The sequence below is a fragment of the Camelus bactrianus genome, chromosome X, assembly GCF_048773025.1.
Source record: "Camelus bactrianus isolate YW-2024 breed Bactrian camel chromosome X, ASM4877302v1, whole genome shotgun sequence".
Taxonomy (NCBI): domain Eukaryota; kingdom Metazoa; phylum Chordata; class Mammalia; order Artiodactyla; family Camelidae; genus Camelus; species Camelus bactrianus.
Window position 1 is genome coordinate 21,553,341 of NC_133575.1, and position 19,177 is coordinate 21,572,517.

Consider the following 19,177-nt stretch of genomic DNA (forward strand, 5'->3'; position numbering starts at 1 on the left):
TTTTCAATCTAGTGTCTGTAAGAAAACTAGCACATTTTTGAAAGAGCTTGAACAGTTAGCATCCAGGCAAAGATGAAAGAGAGTAGTGAGTAGGCAAGAGAAAGAAGTAGTGAGTACATAATATGCAAATGAGGATAACCAGCTGGAATGTTCTTTTCCCTTTCAGAAAATATTTTTGAACTGTGCTTCTCAAACTTTAATGTGCATATGAATCACCTGGGGAGAGAGTCTTTTAAAAATCCAGATTCTGGATCAGTAACTCTGGGGTGTGCTCTGAGATTCTACATTTCTAATGATTTTCAGCAAATGATGATGATGCTAGTGCGTGGACCACAGATTAAGTAGGAAAAATTTAGACAAAAGGCAGGACCTCTGGGGAAAAAATAGTATTTGGTGAAGAAAGGGTAAAAAGGCATTCAAAAGTAATCATGAACCATATAAAATTGGATTTAGAAGAGCATCCCATACAAATCCAAATCAAATTCTCTCCACAAATCAATAAATGGGTCTCAATTCCCAACATTACATAATCAAATTTCACCTTCCGTGAGATGTAACAGTAGCAGAGAAATCCTTTCTCATGTATCCTTGCGTCACTGTAGTCCATAAAAATGTTTTTAAAGGGACAAAAGGGAAGAAAATTGATTGTTCCTGAAAAGGTATTATACCAGAGTTCACTGAAGAAAAATTCCCAAGTATTTATTTCAATGTGGAGATAACCAGGGTCATGTCTATGACTGGGAAAAGGGCCAAAGGAGAAATCATTAATGACCTGTAGAGTCTGAAAGGCAATGTAAGACTTCTTGCTTAATTTGAATTGAATATACATGCATGACTTTCATAAGCTTTGGTTACTTTCACAGACATATATTGGGGGAAAATCTAAACCTAATTATTCTTAGTAACAACCTGGATATACACACCCATGGGTTTGACTGTTCCTATCAAGAATTTTAGGAAGAAACTTCCTACACTGTCGGTGGGAATGTAGTTTGGTGCAGCCATTATGGAACACAGTACGGCAATTCCTTTAAAAACTAAAAATAGACTTACTACATGATCCAGAAATCCTACTCTTGGGCATAGATCCAGAGAAAACACTAATTCGAAAAGATACATGCACCCCAATGTTCATAGCAGCACTATTTGCAATAGCCAAGACATGGAAGCAACCTAAATGTCCATCAACAGATAACTGGATAAACAAGTTGTGGTATATATGCACAATGGAATACTACTCAGCCATAAAAAGAATGAAATAATGCCATCTGCAGCAACATGGATGGACCTGGAGACCATCATACCAAGTGAAATAAGCCAGAAAGAGAAAGAAAAAAATACCATATGATATCACTTACATGTGGAATCTAAAAAAAGGACACAAAAGAAACACACTCACAGACATTGAAAACAAACTTATGGTTACCAGTGTGGAAAGGGGTAGGGAGGGATAAACTGGGAGTTTGGGATTTGCAGATACTAACTACTATATATAAAGTAGATAAACAACAAGGTCCTACTGTAAAGCACAGAGAACTATATTCAGTATCTTGTAATAGCCCATAATGAAAAAGAATATGAAAAGGAATATATATACATATATCTCACTTTGCTGTACACCAGAAACTAACACATTGTAAATCACCTATACTTCAATTAAAAAAATTTAAAAGAAGAATTTTGGGAAACAAAACTAGCTGTAAGTAGTAGATAACTAGCAAAAAGTGGGCTAGGGCAAAACACAGGGGCTGGTCTAGATTCAAAAATTTCTAACAATGTCAATTCCAATCAAGTTCAGATATGCCTTCATTCATATTTATGACTGAGCCCACAAGTAAGCAGTACAATTTGAGGGGGTGCAGGCAACAACCTTCCATGTATCCGTATTTATTTCTGGAAGCAAATCTAGAGTTTGGAAATCTATGTTTCCCACAAGAAGTGAGGTATCTATAAAGTTTTAAGAAACAAGGAAACCAGGGACTTAACACACCTTATACATTGGGTTTAGAGATCGACCATATCAACATTCAAAGGTCTACATATTATTAGGGAAATTATTTTTCACAGTTACATAATATCATGTTCTAATTCTTACTCTTTTATCAAGCCCACAGCTGTCCTAGCAAGGCAACAGGAAAGCTAAATCTTCTGATGGTCATATTGCTTTGTTTTACAGTAAGAAAATAAATGATTAACAAATCAGTCACTTATCATTATAATGCCAAAAGATGCTAATGACTTCCCTTAACAAGTTTCAAATTTGTTAGTGTTTATATGTTTACTGGATTTAAACTGCCAAAGTGATTACTTTTCAATAGTCATAAACACTGCAGTGATAGAGGTCACAGTGTGTGCAATGGCGTAGACATGTTCAAAAACAGTGTGTTATTTCCCTTTTCACTCAGCCACTCAGTACACACTTGTATGTATCATTTAGGATGCTTGGAGTCATTTGCAGTGTCTAGAGTTTAATATCCCAAGACAGTTCTCAAAATGAGGTCATCTATAGAACTGCTAAAAGATATTGTTTAGATAGTAAACCTTTATGCAGAGAAAGATTTCCTATTTCTGTTATGGGTTAGTAGAAAATTATTTTGTAGTAGTGAAAGGTCTGAATTACAGATGCAAAGATATCTGGGGAAGAGTTGTAACTTTACTATTTTTTCCTTATAAATATATAATTGGCATTCTGCAATTTGATAAGCTCAAATTTAAAGTGTTAAGTTTACTTTGCTCTTTTTCCTACTAATATATGATGCTCCTAAATTTTTACATTGCTAGAAGTAAATATGATTAGAAAGAGAAACAAAATCTCATCTATGACAATAAAGTATTTCTCTTTGGCAGAAGCAAACAGCAGATTTTCATTCTAAGTCCCTTTCCTTGGCTCCCCTCTCTTGTCTTCAGTCCCAAGAAGAGAAAAATCAAGCAATATACAGATGTCAAAAATTAATTCACTCATTTATTAAATATCCAATAATAGAAAGTTTTAAATAAGTCATACATAAATATAATACAGCAAAAAATTTTAAATCCTTACATCTCTCTACATATATTTATTTAAGTGTACGTTCATATACATGGAAAAAGACAATGGATAGATATAAAAAAACATTGACATTATTTACCTATTGATTCACTGTTTTTTTCCTATGTGCTCTTATAGATCTTCAAAACTAGTGTTTAGTCATGTTCTTGTCATGCGATGAGAATGTTTACTATCCTGGGAATTTTGTTTGTTTGGTTTGTCTTCTAAAATAAGAAGGTAAGGGGGGATGGCAAAGAAGATGTTTGAAGCATAGGGAAAGCAAAAGTGCAAAGAGAAAAATATCTGTATTTTATACAAAATTTAAGAGCTGAAATTTCATTTTCATATACGTAAAATTCATTGTGTCTCAATTAAAAAGGAAGTCAAAACCTCTGAACAAATTAAATAATTCCATTCTTCCAACATAAATTACATCTACCTTCTAAAGGATTATTTTAAGACCTCTGGTTACTGTGGATAACACTAATTAAATAGAATGTTAATTCTATTCTATTCTATCCTACCACGTACAAGCTCTGTGACCTTTATGGATAGCAAATGGCATCTATTATTATTATGGCTTCTTATCCACCCAACATTCATGTATTTCTCCCCCACTTATCTACAAGGAAGTTCACTGCATACTAGAAAAATACTTTACTGGTCATCAGCAAGCCACAGAATGCCTAACAGAGAGATTAGTATGTGAAACTGGTGTATATGTGTGGAGGGGATTCATTTTTACTGGGGACTCTCTCTGACTTAAAGTATCTATTTTCTAACATCTAATGATTTATCTGGAGCAAAACAGGAATTAAAGGAGAGTCCAAAATGCTTTTATATTTCAAAATTTAAATGATTATTACAAACATCTTATCACTTCCACCTCTTCACCTTCGTCGTAGCATTTTGATTTAGTATGGCTAGTTTAGGAAAGCTAATACTAAACTGACCTTCACTCTTTGTGCAGAATATATTACTATGTTTTACGAAGGTGGAAAAACTACAAATATCAGTCATCCACATTAATAGAGAAGAGAGATATAATGAGTTGCATGAATAAAATCAATGTTTTTGTTCCTACTCTAATAGACCAATAGGAATTTTAATTAAAGAGTACCCAGGAGTGCCACCAGAATTAAGGACCTGTCACCATTTTCACTCAATTTTCCTCTTTCCCAGGAGTTAACATTTAGCTATTAAAAGAAAATAATCCTTCAGACACATAGTAAATATTCAAAGTGACTTTAAATGGCATTTTCTTCTTGACAAATTTGGTTGGTGCCACATTGATCATTTTTAACTTGCAGATTAGTGAGATCAACTTCTGCATTAAAGGTTTCCTTTCTTCTTAACTTTGGCTAACACTGCCCTCCCTAGGTAATTCCAAAAGTATTCACAGAAAAATATCTCAAATTTATGACTCATTTTGTAAATATTTTGTATTTCTTTTTTAAATTTTTTTATTGAAGTGTAGCTGATATACGATGTTAGCTTCAGGTGAAATATTTTGTATTTCATCATAAGTAATATATAACTGTTACAAAATACAATACTGAAATATAGGCAAAACATATAGGTATAGTCTTGTTAACATTTTTCTCATTTTTAGGTGATCATTATCTAGTTTTAATTTGGCATTTTATGAAGAGATTAAAAATATAAACTCAATTCTTTGCTTCTTCCTGAACACATATTCTTTGCAATGTAACTTTGATGTTTCTCCCATTAGAAGATGCAGTCTATTATCCCAACTCTAGGATTTGGGCTGGTCTCCTAACTTACTCCTGACTCATGGATTGTGGTAGAAATTCCATAGAGCTATTTCCAAGCATAGTCCTCAAAGAAGCCTTTTGTGCTTCTACTCTTTCTCTTAGAACCCTGTCCCAGCCACAAGAAAAATCAGAGCTAGGCTTTTGGAGAATGTGGAACAGAGACATGTCATCCTAGCCAAGGCTATTGTAAGCCAGCCAAATCTGCCAGCTGATCACAAACCCATGAGAGTTTAAATCAGAAGAACTTTCCAGCTTACCTCAGCCTAAACTGATGGCCTTACCGAATTGTGAGCTAAGTGAATGATTCTTGTTTAAATTCACCAAGTTTTTTTTAGACTGATTTATTATGCAGCAAAACCTAACTGATACAGATATAAATATTCAAAACAAGGTACACAAAATTTTGACAATGAATTAAATAAATATAAGTTAAAGCAGTCTACAAAACTCATACCAGCATTGGTTTTGCTCTTATCCTGAAGACACACACACACAAAAAGACTAGATATTAATTCATCAAAAATGCGAATTAAAGATGAAAAAGAAGCTTTTAGAGTTTGTAATAATTATAATGATAGATATTATATTTGGTTTCTTTATTATTTGCATGTAGATACTTAGTAAATAAGTTAATAGACCTAGGATATTGTTTGTTATATTACGTACTTTATACTACTTGACATATAACATGTTTCTCCATATTTATTTTAGAAAATATATAATATAGTACTATCTTCTTTTTTTGATATATTTCCTTATAGGGAAATCTTATAGGTGTAGTTTGAGTTCCACCAGAAGCTGACCCTGAGCCTAAGATTGAGTGAAAATAATTGAATTTGGAGATTAAGGATATAGCAGTAAAAGAGTGGGGAAATAATACAGGAAAGGGAAGTCGGCCAATAAAGGGTGATTATCAAGCAACCTATCACTTTGGATGAATGGAGCTTATTTCTCCTAAAGACACATATCTCAGATGTATCCCAATTGAGAGATATGGAAGTTGGGATATTTATATATTGCCTCCCATCAATTATTGGACAAGAGCTGTTCCTGGGAGTTATTAATTGCCTATAACTTCTGGCCTGTTGCCTAGCTGCAAAACAAGCCCCAGAGTCAAAAAGAAAAACACATAAATTCAAGAGCTAGAAGTTTGAAGTCCACAAGCATGAACCAAGATGGGAAAGGTGAGAGGACACAAGTGGGATGCCATCTGTGTCTGCCACAACTATTATCTTACAGATTCAGTGTAGGATTTGCTTCAACCTATTCAGGTTAAAAAAAGAAATCAAGCAAACACTTTTCATTGCATTGGGCTCCTCAAATCTTTTTTAACCTTTCAAAAATAGTGTAGAGTCAGCATGTTTGATGCAAGTAAATCTATATCCAGCACTGATCTTAGATTTCCTATAGAGTTCCTATTACAAAGAAAATGCCACTAGTTCATGACCTTTGCTTACGAAAAAGCACAGCTAATTTGGACTCTTTATTATATTTTGCTCCACTAGATTTTGCTTCAAATTACTGTCTCTTTGTATGTTTAGTCTAAAATACAGCTCTAAGGGTCTTAATTTAAGCCCTAGTCCCCTAGTTTCTTTCACACAAATCACTATGTCTTCTTTCTCATTTTCCTCAACTTAAACATGAGCCTCCTACTCAATTTCCATTGCCTTTAACCAAACTATTTTCTCCCCTGAATTGACTGATTTGACCATTCCTCTTTTCCTGGCTGCATTATTATTTGCTGAGAAATTACTTTACAATCTCATTATATCCTCAAGTTACAAAGCTACGGGTGTGATGGGAGCAAAGAGCCTAGAGGTCTAGGAAGAAGAGTCGGAGTAAGGGGCTCTTTATGGAGACATAAAGTGAGAAGAGACATGTAGAGGGAAGTGTGATGCTACTACCTTTCAAGACAATCAAGGTAAATGACTGTGCAACTGTAGATGACTTTCTGCCTTTCCTAAAGCATTATTTTTCACAATATACATAAAATCAATGAACCTGAACTTTCGCTTCAACAAATTTCACCAAAATAAACCCAGATTTACTCATTTCTTTTGTTTGATTGTTTTTTTCTCCATCCCTGTGTATGTTTCTCTTCACATGAAAAAGTTGTTTGATGTGTATGTAGAGCAAGGCTTCCCAAGTCCTGCTGTCTAAGTCTCTAAGTCCCTCATCTCCTGAAACATTCTAAGCATAACCCCGAAGGAAAAATTTTGGCCCTCACTCAAACACCTCATATTGTTTGATATCCCCACATCATTAAACAGACTACTTCCCCTGGGATATAATATTCCTCACATCTCTGGTGAACTCACCTTTTGACACCAGTATTAATCATTTTCTTGGCAGGGCCTTTCTTGACATTGATGGGTGGAGCAAACCAATTCCTTTTTGGTACTTCCTCTACATTATGTTTTCTACCTACATTGTAGTTTACTGAATAGTATGAATTTGTTTCAATATTAGTCTCCCAAATAGACTTTGAGGTTCCTAAGATCCAAAACTGGCTCTTATTTTCTTTAAACACCCAGAGCCAGGAACCATCTGTTATACATATAGTAAGAATGTAACAAATAGGGCTCATTGTTGAATTACCTTTCTATTTGATTCTTTCTTAGAACTCCTTATGCCTCTATAACTTTCTACATTATAACATTCATATAGAAGTATCCACTTAAAATTTTCACTCTCCTTAAAACAAAAATAAAAGTGCATATTCAACTTTTCTTGAACCTTCTTTCATTCCTTCTCCTTCAAATCAAAGAAAACCTTGCACTTAATTTTTATGAAGCAAATTCTTACTTTCTGAAAATGTTGCATAATTAGGTACATTTCTGGAAAGTATTTATATAATAACTGTGGTCATTTCTTCCTTAAAAATTAACACAAGACAACAATTATACCTGTTTAAGTGCTCTGTATTCTATTTTAGTAATTTGGATGAAAGAAAGAATGGCATATCCAAGCAGGTGCTTAGTAATTATCATCAACATAATCTTACTTCTCCTTTTTGAAATATTGTTTCATTAGTAACTATGACTACTTATGTAGCTGAAATCATTGTGGTGTAGTAGCAGAAACACCAAACGGCAGTCAAGATACCAATGTTCCAACTCAGTACTTGCACTTTGTTGTGTATCCTGAAGTGCACTGCTTAACTTCTCAGGCCTCTGAATTTCCTTACCAATAAAATAAAATTGCTGGTACAAATAATCTGGAAGGTTCATTATAGCTCTAAATGATATCTGACCCTAGGATACAATGCATATTCCTTTTCCTTTTCTGGTGATATCACTGATCCATACACTATACACATAAACTATGTCAAATGAGTACATTTATGGAATTGGGACTTAAGTTTTTATGATCCTAGAAAGAGTATCAAGGTGAAGAAGATTGGTTTTGTATACTCAAATGAGAAAGAGAAATACCTACGTGTAGGTCCAAGAAATGGAAGCCTGGAAGATGATGGCTTTGAATTTAGACTGGATTTATTTCTGTTGTGGCCATGGGGATGTCAATGACATCTTTATTTTAGTCATTCTTATTGTTAAATTTATATAAAAGCTGAAGGTAGGATCTGGATTGTTTAAACAATAATAATAATAAAATAATATAAAAAAGGAGAAGTTAAAAACTGTCAGAAAAGCAAAGAAATAGATGCTGTTTCTCAAACAACCATTAACATAAAAATAAGCTGAACAATAAAGAGCAAGTTTTTCTTAAGGAACAAGTACCACGTGTACAAGAAGTCTATTAAATTACATGAGTCTACTAAGATCTATGATCATGAGTGCTTATAACAGTCCTTCAGTTAAGGATGTCACAAACAGCGGAATGTTATGTGGGTAAAATTAGAAATCTAAAGGTGACAAAGAGATCGCAACACTTACTTTGTTTTATTATAACATTAAAAAAAGGGAAAACATTTTTAGATACTGATTTTTTCCCAAAGCCTTCAGTTAGTTATTTCAAACTTAATAAAGTAGAAGGATCCCAGAAATCGCACTTCAGATCTTAATAAAATTATAAAGATTTAAAAATCCCTTTGCATAAGTTTTTACTTACCATACAAAAGAATTTGAAGACTATTCTAAAATTGAAGAATCATATATTCTATAATTTGTCACCTTTAAGATAAAAAAAGGGACACTGTGAAGGAAAAATGTTACTGAATTTGTGGGAGATATGGTGCAAATGTTTATTAGTGGGCCAACACATTTCAGTAATATTGAGAAACTGACAAATGTAAATCAACTTTTACCAGTTCTTAAGCAGATGGGAATTTACTTCAGTACATCTCTCCTTAATCACAATCACAAATGTTACTACAAAATGAATTTGGATGTGCAAGCTCTATCTTTCTCTCCACGTATTGTCTACTTGATAAAGTATCAAGTAAATTCTTATTTGAAAAACACAGCTCAGAGCATTCTTACTGACTCATTCTGTCATGGTCTCAACCTATCCTAGGCAAATGTGAAGTTATTTTCTACATGAAATGTCAATGAAATGTTTCCTAAACAAATGCCCTTCAGATGTATTAAAGTCAATATTTTCTATTTACATGGTATCATAAATCTAATTAGCTACAATTACTGTAATACATTTAAAGTTACATTTTGAAAAAAAGTGAATTTTAAAACTATAACAATAAGGTAAAGCAGGGAAGTTTCCCCCTAGTTGGTACCATGAATTCAGCTGAATTGCAGTAGTCTCCTATCTGGTCTCTCTGCTCCTGCCCTAGCCCTGCTGTAGTGTCTTCTCTGGCAGAATGAACTTATAAAATGTTTGATCATGTCATTTTCCTCAAAACTCAAAGGCTTCTGATTTCACTTACAAAGCTCTTAATAATCTGGCCCCTTCCACCTCTATTTCCTCCTGGACTTAGCACCAGTCACATATTCTTTGCTGTTACTTGAATACACAAACATAGTCCTGCCTCAAGAACATTTTACTTATTTGTCACCTGTTTGTATGCTCTTTCACCAGATATCATCATAGCTTACTCTTAGCTTTCTTCAGCCCTCTGCAAAAACAAAAACAAAGACAAAAACAAAAGCCCTTATATCCTCCTAACACATTTCGTCCCCCTTTTCTTGCTTTGGTTTTCTATATTGTATATATCACAATCACATTGTGTATGTATATATATATAAATATATATGCATTTATGTATTTTTAAACATTATTCTCTCTTCTACCCACTAGAATGCAAGCTTTATGTGGGCAGGGACTTTGTCAGTTTGATTCATTACTGCTTCCCCAGCCCCTAGAATGATATGTGGTACGTAATAGACATTCAATAAATATTTTTGAAGGAATAAATGAGAACTGAGATGTGCATACTGATAATAAATGTATCAATAAATATTAACTCTCTGTTGGCTCTTTTGCTCTCAGCCAAATTACTTGTTAACTGAACCAATCAAGAGTACATTTAAGATGGCTCAATTATATATCCTAAAACTTTGTCGAGACCTGCAAATTGTGCATGTGTTTACTTTTTGATCCTAAACACAAACTCAGGATTATCAACATATAAGCTTTCGAGAAGACAGAGTAGAGTAGCAGGACTACAGATGGTGCCAGAGTAGCCAGATTTGAGATGCTATGGTGTTATTTTTAGAAGTGTGTAACTGGACAATTCAACTGGCTTCTCTACATCTTAATTTCCTCATCTACTAAACTGGACCAACAGAAAGGATTCTTGTGAAATTCAAGTAAACTAAAGTATTTAAATATACTATGTAAACTTTTTTGTAGGTTGTGTTCCTGATGTTTACAAGTGTAAGAAAAAATACAAATTAAAATTAAGAAAAAAAATCAATTCTTCCTGTTACAAACAGGGAAATAGGCTAATTCCCCTTCCATTTCTTAACGCATTTATTTTAAAATGTCTATAACTATAAGATCTTTCTCTGCCTCTTTGAAATGTACATAAATCTTTTCAAATGCTGAATAAGCCTCTGGTTAATTTTATAACCCAAGAATGTTTCCTTAAGGACCTGGGAACCATGATTTGAAATGCAGTCATCAAGGAAGATGGCGCCCCTATCTCCCAGTTTCCATAGAGGATAGAAGCCTAAGTTCGGCTGGCACCTGGCAAGAAGTTGTAAACCTAACTTCTGTCATTTATTTTCCTTTTGGATAAAGACTATTACCAAACACAAATGGTCACTTCAATTAACAGATGAATTTAAGATGAACTTTCTGTGAGAAAGGGTGCTGTCAAGTCTTCTTACTTGAGACTTGTTATTATTTATCTTGGGAACAAGTATATAATGGGTTGCAACTGCTTGGTTATACAAAGGGGTGAGGTTTCTTTCTGTCTTTGCAGTCTCTTTAGATTGCCTGTGATATGCATCACATTCCAGTTTAATGCTTATTCAATAATAAAAGTTTTCTTTCTCTTCTTCTACCTTTGTGGGAGGTTTTCTGGGTTGGCAAAAGATATTTGTTTCTAATTATATTTCCCCAACATAGGTAAATGAAAAAAAAAAAACATGAAAAACAGAATGAGGGGAATTCTGGTTTCCACTTAGGAAGTAGAGAGCTGAAAAGAGCATTATCCCATCCATATAACAACAACCAAAGCTGGACAAACTGCAAGTTGACAACTTTTCTCAAATCTGTAAAAGACCTTAGTCATAGGGTAACCAACTAGACCAAAATCTAAAAAGAATTCAGCTGGAATTATTAACAGATTAGTAGAGGACATGTAGAGACCAGCAAGACAATGTGGACCCCTTGGGGATCATAGATAGAGAAGGAGTTCAAACCCACTCTTAACACCTAACTTTCTCCACGGGCCTCACTCCCCTACCCTCCCAACAAAAGACGAGTAGGAGACCTGAGACAGTAAAACACACTGTTAAGAGAATAAAAAGACAAATCATAGACATAGCAAGAATATTTGTAAATCACTTATATGGCAAAGGACTTGTTTCCAGAACACATAAAGAACTTTCAAAACTCATCAAAGAGAAAATAAACAACTCAATAAAAACATGGGCAAAAAGTCTGAATAGACACTAAATCAAAGAAGGTATATGGATAGCAAATAAGCAGATAAAATGATGACCACCATCCCTGGTTATTAAGAAAATTCAAGAAAGAGAAACAAAAATACCATATGAGATCGCTCATATGTGGAATCTAAAAAACAAACAAACAAACAAACAAACAAAAACCAAAGTGTAAATACAGGACAGAAACAGACTCATAGACATAGAATACAGACTTTTGGTTCCCAGGGGGGAGGAGGGTGGGAAGGGATAGACTGGGATTTCAAAACTGTAGAATAGATAGACGAGATTATACTGTATAGCACAGGGAAATATACACAAAATCTTGTGGTAGCTCACAGAGAAAAAAATGTGACAATGAGTGTGTATATGCCCATGTATGACTGAAAAATTGTGCTGAACACTGGAATTTGATGCAACATTGTAAAATGATTATAAATCAATAAAAAATGTTATTAAAAAAAGAAAATTCAAGTTAAAACCACTATGAAATACTACCAAATGTTTATTAGAATGGCTAAAAAAAAGTCAGTTGCTGGTGAGGATACAAAGCAGCTCGAACATTCATACATTGCAAAATGGACACTTTGGAAAGCAGGAACTTTCTTGTAAAGGTAAACACACCAAAACCATCTGACCCCAAAATCCTACCTCCTTCCAAAAGAGAGAAAACTTATTTTCACACAAAAACCTATATGTAGATGCTTTTAGCAGCTTTACTCATAATCACAGAACACTGGAAAGAACCCAAATGATCTTCAACTGGTGAACAAATAAACAAACTGTAGTATGTCCACACAGAGGAATACTATTCAGGAATAATACTTTAAAAAAAACCCAAAACTATTGATACATGCAACAACATGGATAAATCTCAAATGCTTTTTGCTAATTGAAAAAAAAAAAAGCCAGATCAAAAGACTAGAAAGACTACAAACTAAATGATTCTACTTACATGCCATTCTGGAAAAGGTGAAACTATAGGAGTGGAGAACGTATCAGTGGTTGCTAAGGGTTCAAGGTGAGGGAAAGAGTTGACTACAAAGGAGAGGCATAAAGAAATTTTTTGATTTGATGTAACTGTTCTGTATTATGACTTTGGTTGTAGATACATGACTCTGAACATTTCTCAAAATTAATAAAATTGTGAAAAAGTGAATTTTACTATAACATAAAAGTAAGAAAGAATAAAATATAATACTAATTTGATAATTTGTCATCAGTTACTAATAAATCTCAACTGCAGCACATTGAATCACATAAAAGTTTCAGAGTTACTAAGCATAACTTAATTTGGTTTTAGTGTAAAAATAATGGATCAAACAAAAAGCCATATTATTTTGAAACTGAGGACAAAATGGAAAAAGAGCATAAAATATTTTATAACAAAATTATTAAGTCTGTCTATTAAAGGGAGGTAGTATCACTTTTGAGATATCAGGCTTACTTCCAGTTTCCTTCAATGAGGGAAGGGATAGTAGAGATCAAAAAGGTTGGGTCACAATACTCAGAAATAGTTCAGGGTTGTGGGTATAAAATTATAAAGATAGATTAGTTAGAGTTGACTGATAGAGTTAAAGAAATGAAAATGTAAGATCACTGCATGGTACAGAGATTTGAAATAGAGAGGAATGGATTGATCTTAGTAAGCTGTTTGAGCCAGTGTAATAACTAATTAGAAAAACAAGACGTGTATTGATCAAATTTGAGAAGAGGATTATTTTATAAGCAATTCAAGCAAAATTTCTTTACAAAATGGTACTTAGACTATAGAATTAATTGTCAAAGTGTCTTATATAAGAGTAAAAGAACTAGATAAATTTGTATCTATTACATCAAGGGCTTAGATGAGAAAAGTATTGCTAGGCAATGTGCAACTATCAAAAGTTAGAAATAGGGAAGTGGCAATTAGAATTCAGCTCAAAGCAGGTTGCAAACAACTGATGTGGACAGTTCAGGCTGTAGTTTTAGTCAGACATCAGCCAGTTTCTTCCAGCAGATACAAAGGTTTGTAAAGTATCTAGTACATTTGATAAATGTTAGCAGCCTAGTTAAAAGGGACAAAGTAAAGAAGAGGGATGAATTATACCTTGGAACATAAAATTTTAAAAGGATTTTGCTTTTGACTATTCAGGGTTGAACTGTTTTTTCTTTACGAATAAAAAGCCAACATGCTCAAGTGAAAATTCATTAACTTCACTCAAATAATACCCACATAAAAATCAAATGGCTATTCTGAAAAGGCCATTATGATTTTCTCATTTGTCAAATGTTTACATAAATTTTATCTGTCTCAATCTAACTGTTGCAGCTCTCTAAATATAACTCCATTTGGCTTATTTTCTGACAACATGTAAAAGTTACATATTAAAAAGCACTCTCACACATTGCTGGTGGAATTTTAATTGGTACAACACCCAAGAGGCTACCTTTTTTTTTTTTAAATACATTCTGCCCTGAAGTCCTTTCTCAATTAGTGGATGATTCAGATGCATTTAAAAAATATGAAATGATACTTTGTGTATAACAGAATTTAAAATATGTAGAGCCTAGACAAGAAGGTACCTTGTTCTTACTGGGATAATAGAATCTTGAATTTGACCGTGGACATTAGGTGTATGAAAACAGTCCTTAATGAGGAGAAATAGAAAAAAATTACTCAGAATTTTATTTTTTGGTGGAAAAATTCTTCCCTTGTCCCTTCCACCACCAGCAGCTCACCCTTCAATCATTACCTTTTCAGGAAAAAAGAAATTTCTACTTTGTTGGATTGTTTATTTATCAAATGTCCCCTTGATGTCTTCAATGAGTCAGACTCTGTTTTAGACCCAGGGGATATAGTGATGAATAAGACAAAGTCTTTTCCCTCACAGAGCTTTCTTAACTAATGGAAGAGTCCAATTATAGACAAATAAATGCATAAATAAAATCAGACATTTTAGAGAGCTATGTGTAAAGTTTTAAGTAGAATTTTAAATCGTTTTGAATAAAATACCTAGCTGAGAGCCAAAACTTAATAATCATCCCAAGAATATTAGTTCCTTCTTTCTTTCCACCCTCCTTCCTTCCCTCCCCTTTCTCCTTCTTATAGCCCACCATCACCCTTTTTCCCCCGCTCCGCTCTTAACTGTCACTTGTTTAAGTTTCTTACTGTGTGTAATTTCTACTATGCCTATCCCCTCCCCTCTAAAAAATTACTCTGTTGTGATTTTTACTTTTGCGGATGACTGCATTATACTAATTCCAATAGAGCAGTACCAACACTTCAAAGAACCTTTTCATTGTGTGTTTGAACATCAATAATGGTCCATTCCATTTCATACATTTATTATTAACTTCCATTATTAAAGCTGATGCTATTCTCAGCAATTAGAATCTATATGTGGCCTGAGCAATTCTGACATAAGCAATTCAGGACCAATGACTTTCCACCCTAAGTGCCACTGAAATTTCTCTCTCTGTTCATATCTGTAGCTGTTCTCTGGAAAAGTGGCAAATGATTTAACTCTTACTTTAATATCTCAGCTGTATTCTCATCTTTTCTCAAATAGAGAATCCCTTGGATTAAGAGTCCATCAAGCAAGAGGGCAGGTTACAGTGGTTTCCCCTTCCATCTGCAGTCATGTCACACCATGTGAGGCTATAATATGGTGGATACTAAAATTGATTTGAGTGCCATTTCTGCTTCATTATGTCATGGTTTATACACCCTGCATATCAATTTTTCACATATATGTAAAGAGAAGATCATATATAGACACTAAGATACTGATGCCAGTGAAATTAAAAAGGATATATAAAGTTATTACTCTTCCTTGAAGTGCTTATATTTTCATGCTCTAAATGAACCTCCATGTATGTGGATAGTAATGAGTAAAAATATTGTCTTTTTAGTTTAAGACAATCTGGCTCTTCCTTTAGGCTTTTTTACCAGTAATCTCCAGTGTGAATGATTTATAAAATATTACAAGAAAATATTTCAAGAAATTTATTCTCCCTTTTCTTTTTGCTAGAGAAGTTATACATGAAATACTTTCATGCATTAAAGGCAGAAGATTTAAAGTTAAAGACTGATCTGGAAACAAAGGTAAGGAACAAAGAGTGATGTGCAAAAACAGGAATTTGTATTTCATCAATAAGATACTATTTCAGAAACAGCCTTTGTTGTACCAATCCAGATAATCATGCATTATCGTAGTCTTCTCTAGGACTGCTTAAGATATGAATCACCAAAGCAACTCATCCTAAATTAGAAAATGCCATGGTAGTGATTTTAGGGGGAAAAAGCTATAGGTGCTGAACTCACAGCTATTATCCCCTCCAAGACTGCGGTTATCTAAAAAGCCGAGCCATTTCACAGATGGAAGTATCTACAAACATCCACATTAGTGTCTAAAGAGCTTAGCTGATTAACTGTGATTCACAGCATTGATCCCCACTCCAGACAAAGCCCAGTTTGTTCTGTCCACAATTAACATTAAAATCTCTGCATGACCTTCAATGCACACTCACTCACTTTTTCCTGATGTATTTTTTTCTATAAAAGTGTGTCCTTATGTTCCTTCAAAATTTTATTTAATATTTATATCCCTTTCATGGCTTTTAAGCCAGAACCTACTTAGGATGTATCACTGCTATCACTTTAATGATTTTCTCTCTCTCTCTCTTTTTCTCTTTCTCTTGTCTCAGTTTCCTCTCCACTTCCTCTGTGTATAGCACTTAGTTCTTTCTTGGGACAGCTGCAGGCAGGTGGTGATGTGCATGCTTATATGTTCCTGTCACTTGAGCTTAAAGACATTTTTCTATATATCCCTTGTCACTTACTGATTGATATGGCTGGCAGATGGCATTTTTTAAGAAGTATCATCAACTGCACAAAATATGCTGACACCTCCAGTAGTAAATAATGCAAGACAGTCACAGTTTAGAAAGCACAGTCTCGATTTTACAAAAAAGGAAAATCATAGACTTGTAAGAAAATGATACGGTAGACCTTAGTTTAGAGTGTTCTACAAAATGATCCCAGTACTTACAGTAAAAATTTGCAGAGAGCGTTATTTTTTTCCTTCATTTAAAAGATACTTGTTGTGTGCAGTCCAATCACTGTGTAAGGCACTCAGGAAGTCACAGTGAATAAGAAACACAAGGACCTTGTTTTTACAAAATTCACATTCTTTGTGGGGAAAGCAAACATAAATAAGCAAGCAAATCTGTAAATAAGAGAAGTCTGGTGATGATAAATAATACAGAGATGTGCTAATAGCTTGTAGGCTGCACAGGCTTATGCAGTGGGGGGTAGGGGTCAGGTGTGTGACAGATACCATTAATGCCCTGCCCTGTATTTCCATGGCCTACTTTTGAGTTCACTTGTAACTATGGTAGAACATCATCTGGAACCTCAAGCATCTGCATATTTCTTCTCCTCTGCCTGGAGGCTTTCTCTAGCACCACAACACTATGCATGACTAGGCACAAGTCAGCAGTGCCCGGGGCAAGGTTCACCTCATTCCTCAACCACTGGGGGACAAGAGTTAGTATACAAATATGATGGGACAAGGCATGTTTCATAGTTTCTTAGAGTATCCCAGAAGGATTCAGCTCCAGTTGCTTGCAGCAGCAACCTATTCATTTTTCTTTACTTTCCTGCCTCCCTTTTCCCATTTTTTCATTTGTGTTTCCTGGAATCAACTCCCAAATAAGCTACCTGCATTCAAGTCCTTCTCTCAAGATTTCCTTTTGTGGAAAACTGAAACTAACATATTAGGAGAGGGAAATTTAAAAACTGAATCAGGTAATTAAGAAAGAGCACACTAAGGCAGTGTTGTTAGAAATAAGAGCTGAATGACAAGAAGTTACCACCACAGGAAGATCTAGGGAGAGAGTTCCTAGTGAAAATAAGAACAGCTGCAAAGTCTCTGAGGTGAGCAATGTTCAATGAAGGCCAAGAAGACCAGAATGGCTGGAGCAGAGTAAGTGATAGGCAATGATATCAAAGGGGCAAGGAAGAGGCATATTTTATAGGACTGTGTAGGTGATATTAAGGAGTTATGGCTTATATTGTAATTATAATCAGCCTTTGAAAGGTTTTAAGGAGGAAAGTGATATAATTTTATTTTAAAACAACTATCTGGCTATTTTTTGGAGACTAGATTTTGCTCAGACAAGAGTTACAAACTAACAGGAGGGAATAAAGAATACTAGTTATAAAACTACTGTATTAGACTAGGTGAGAGAAAAAGTGTAAGTGTCTCTTAATGAGGAAAAGTGGAGACAGAAAGAAAGTTCACACATTTTGTTGAGAAACCAGTAGGGCTCACTGATACAGTACATGAAAAGGCAAAAAAGAGAAAAGAAAGAAACCAAATGTTATTAAACATGAAAAGCCACCTTGAAATGATGATGGGACAGGAAATATAAATTTAGGACAGAGTGGCATCTAACAATTTAAAAACATGAAACAAATGGGATCCTCCAGGAGAAGAAAGTAGAGAGCCTGGGAAGAAAACCTGAGAAAGAGTTGAAGCAATCACAAAGCAGACTGAGATGGAGAAGTTAGCAGAGTAGGCAGAAGACAAGAAGTATAGTTTCATGGACACCAAAAATGATATACATCAAGAAGTACCAGGAAGGGAGAAGTGGCCAACTGTGTGGAATGTTGCTGAAAGTACAATTAAAAGAATAGAAATTCAACCATTTCGTGGGTCACCTTTCAGATCACTGATAGGAGCAGCATGAATTAGTGGGCATGGGAAATGGATTGCTATATGTTGAAGAGAAAAAAGAATTTAAGGATGTTTAAATAGGGAAAAGAGAGATCTTTTTACAAATTTTGTTCTTAAAAACAGCAAAGATATAGAGCAATAGCTGGATGGGACATGTTCGATCAGTGTGACGTCAGAAAAAATGTTAGTGTTTACAACATTTCCTCCCTAAGCACAGAAAGAGGACATTTCTTACTTTCCCTAGTACTTAGTTCCTAACATGGAACAACATCTGGAAAATAGGGTGTTGACAGAAATGATGTATGCCATTTCTAGGAATTGAACTCTAAAAACATTTCATGCAGTCTTCTACCTCTTTTTTGCCCTCAATGGCAAACTTGAAAGTCATCTGCTCCAGAAAGAGTAACTACAATGCAGAAGCGACCTGGGTTGCTGGATCAATATTGAAGAGAGCCTTCAATAAGAGCCAAGCTATCCATCTTGAACTCTGATATGAGGAAAAGATAAGACTTTGTTGTGTTTGGCCAGAGATATATAGGTTCAGGTGTTACCTCAGCAGAGCTAAGACAATCCTAATACCCCAGCAATGTTTTTAAGGTGATTGGTAAGTACAACTTTGTG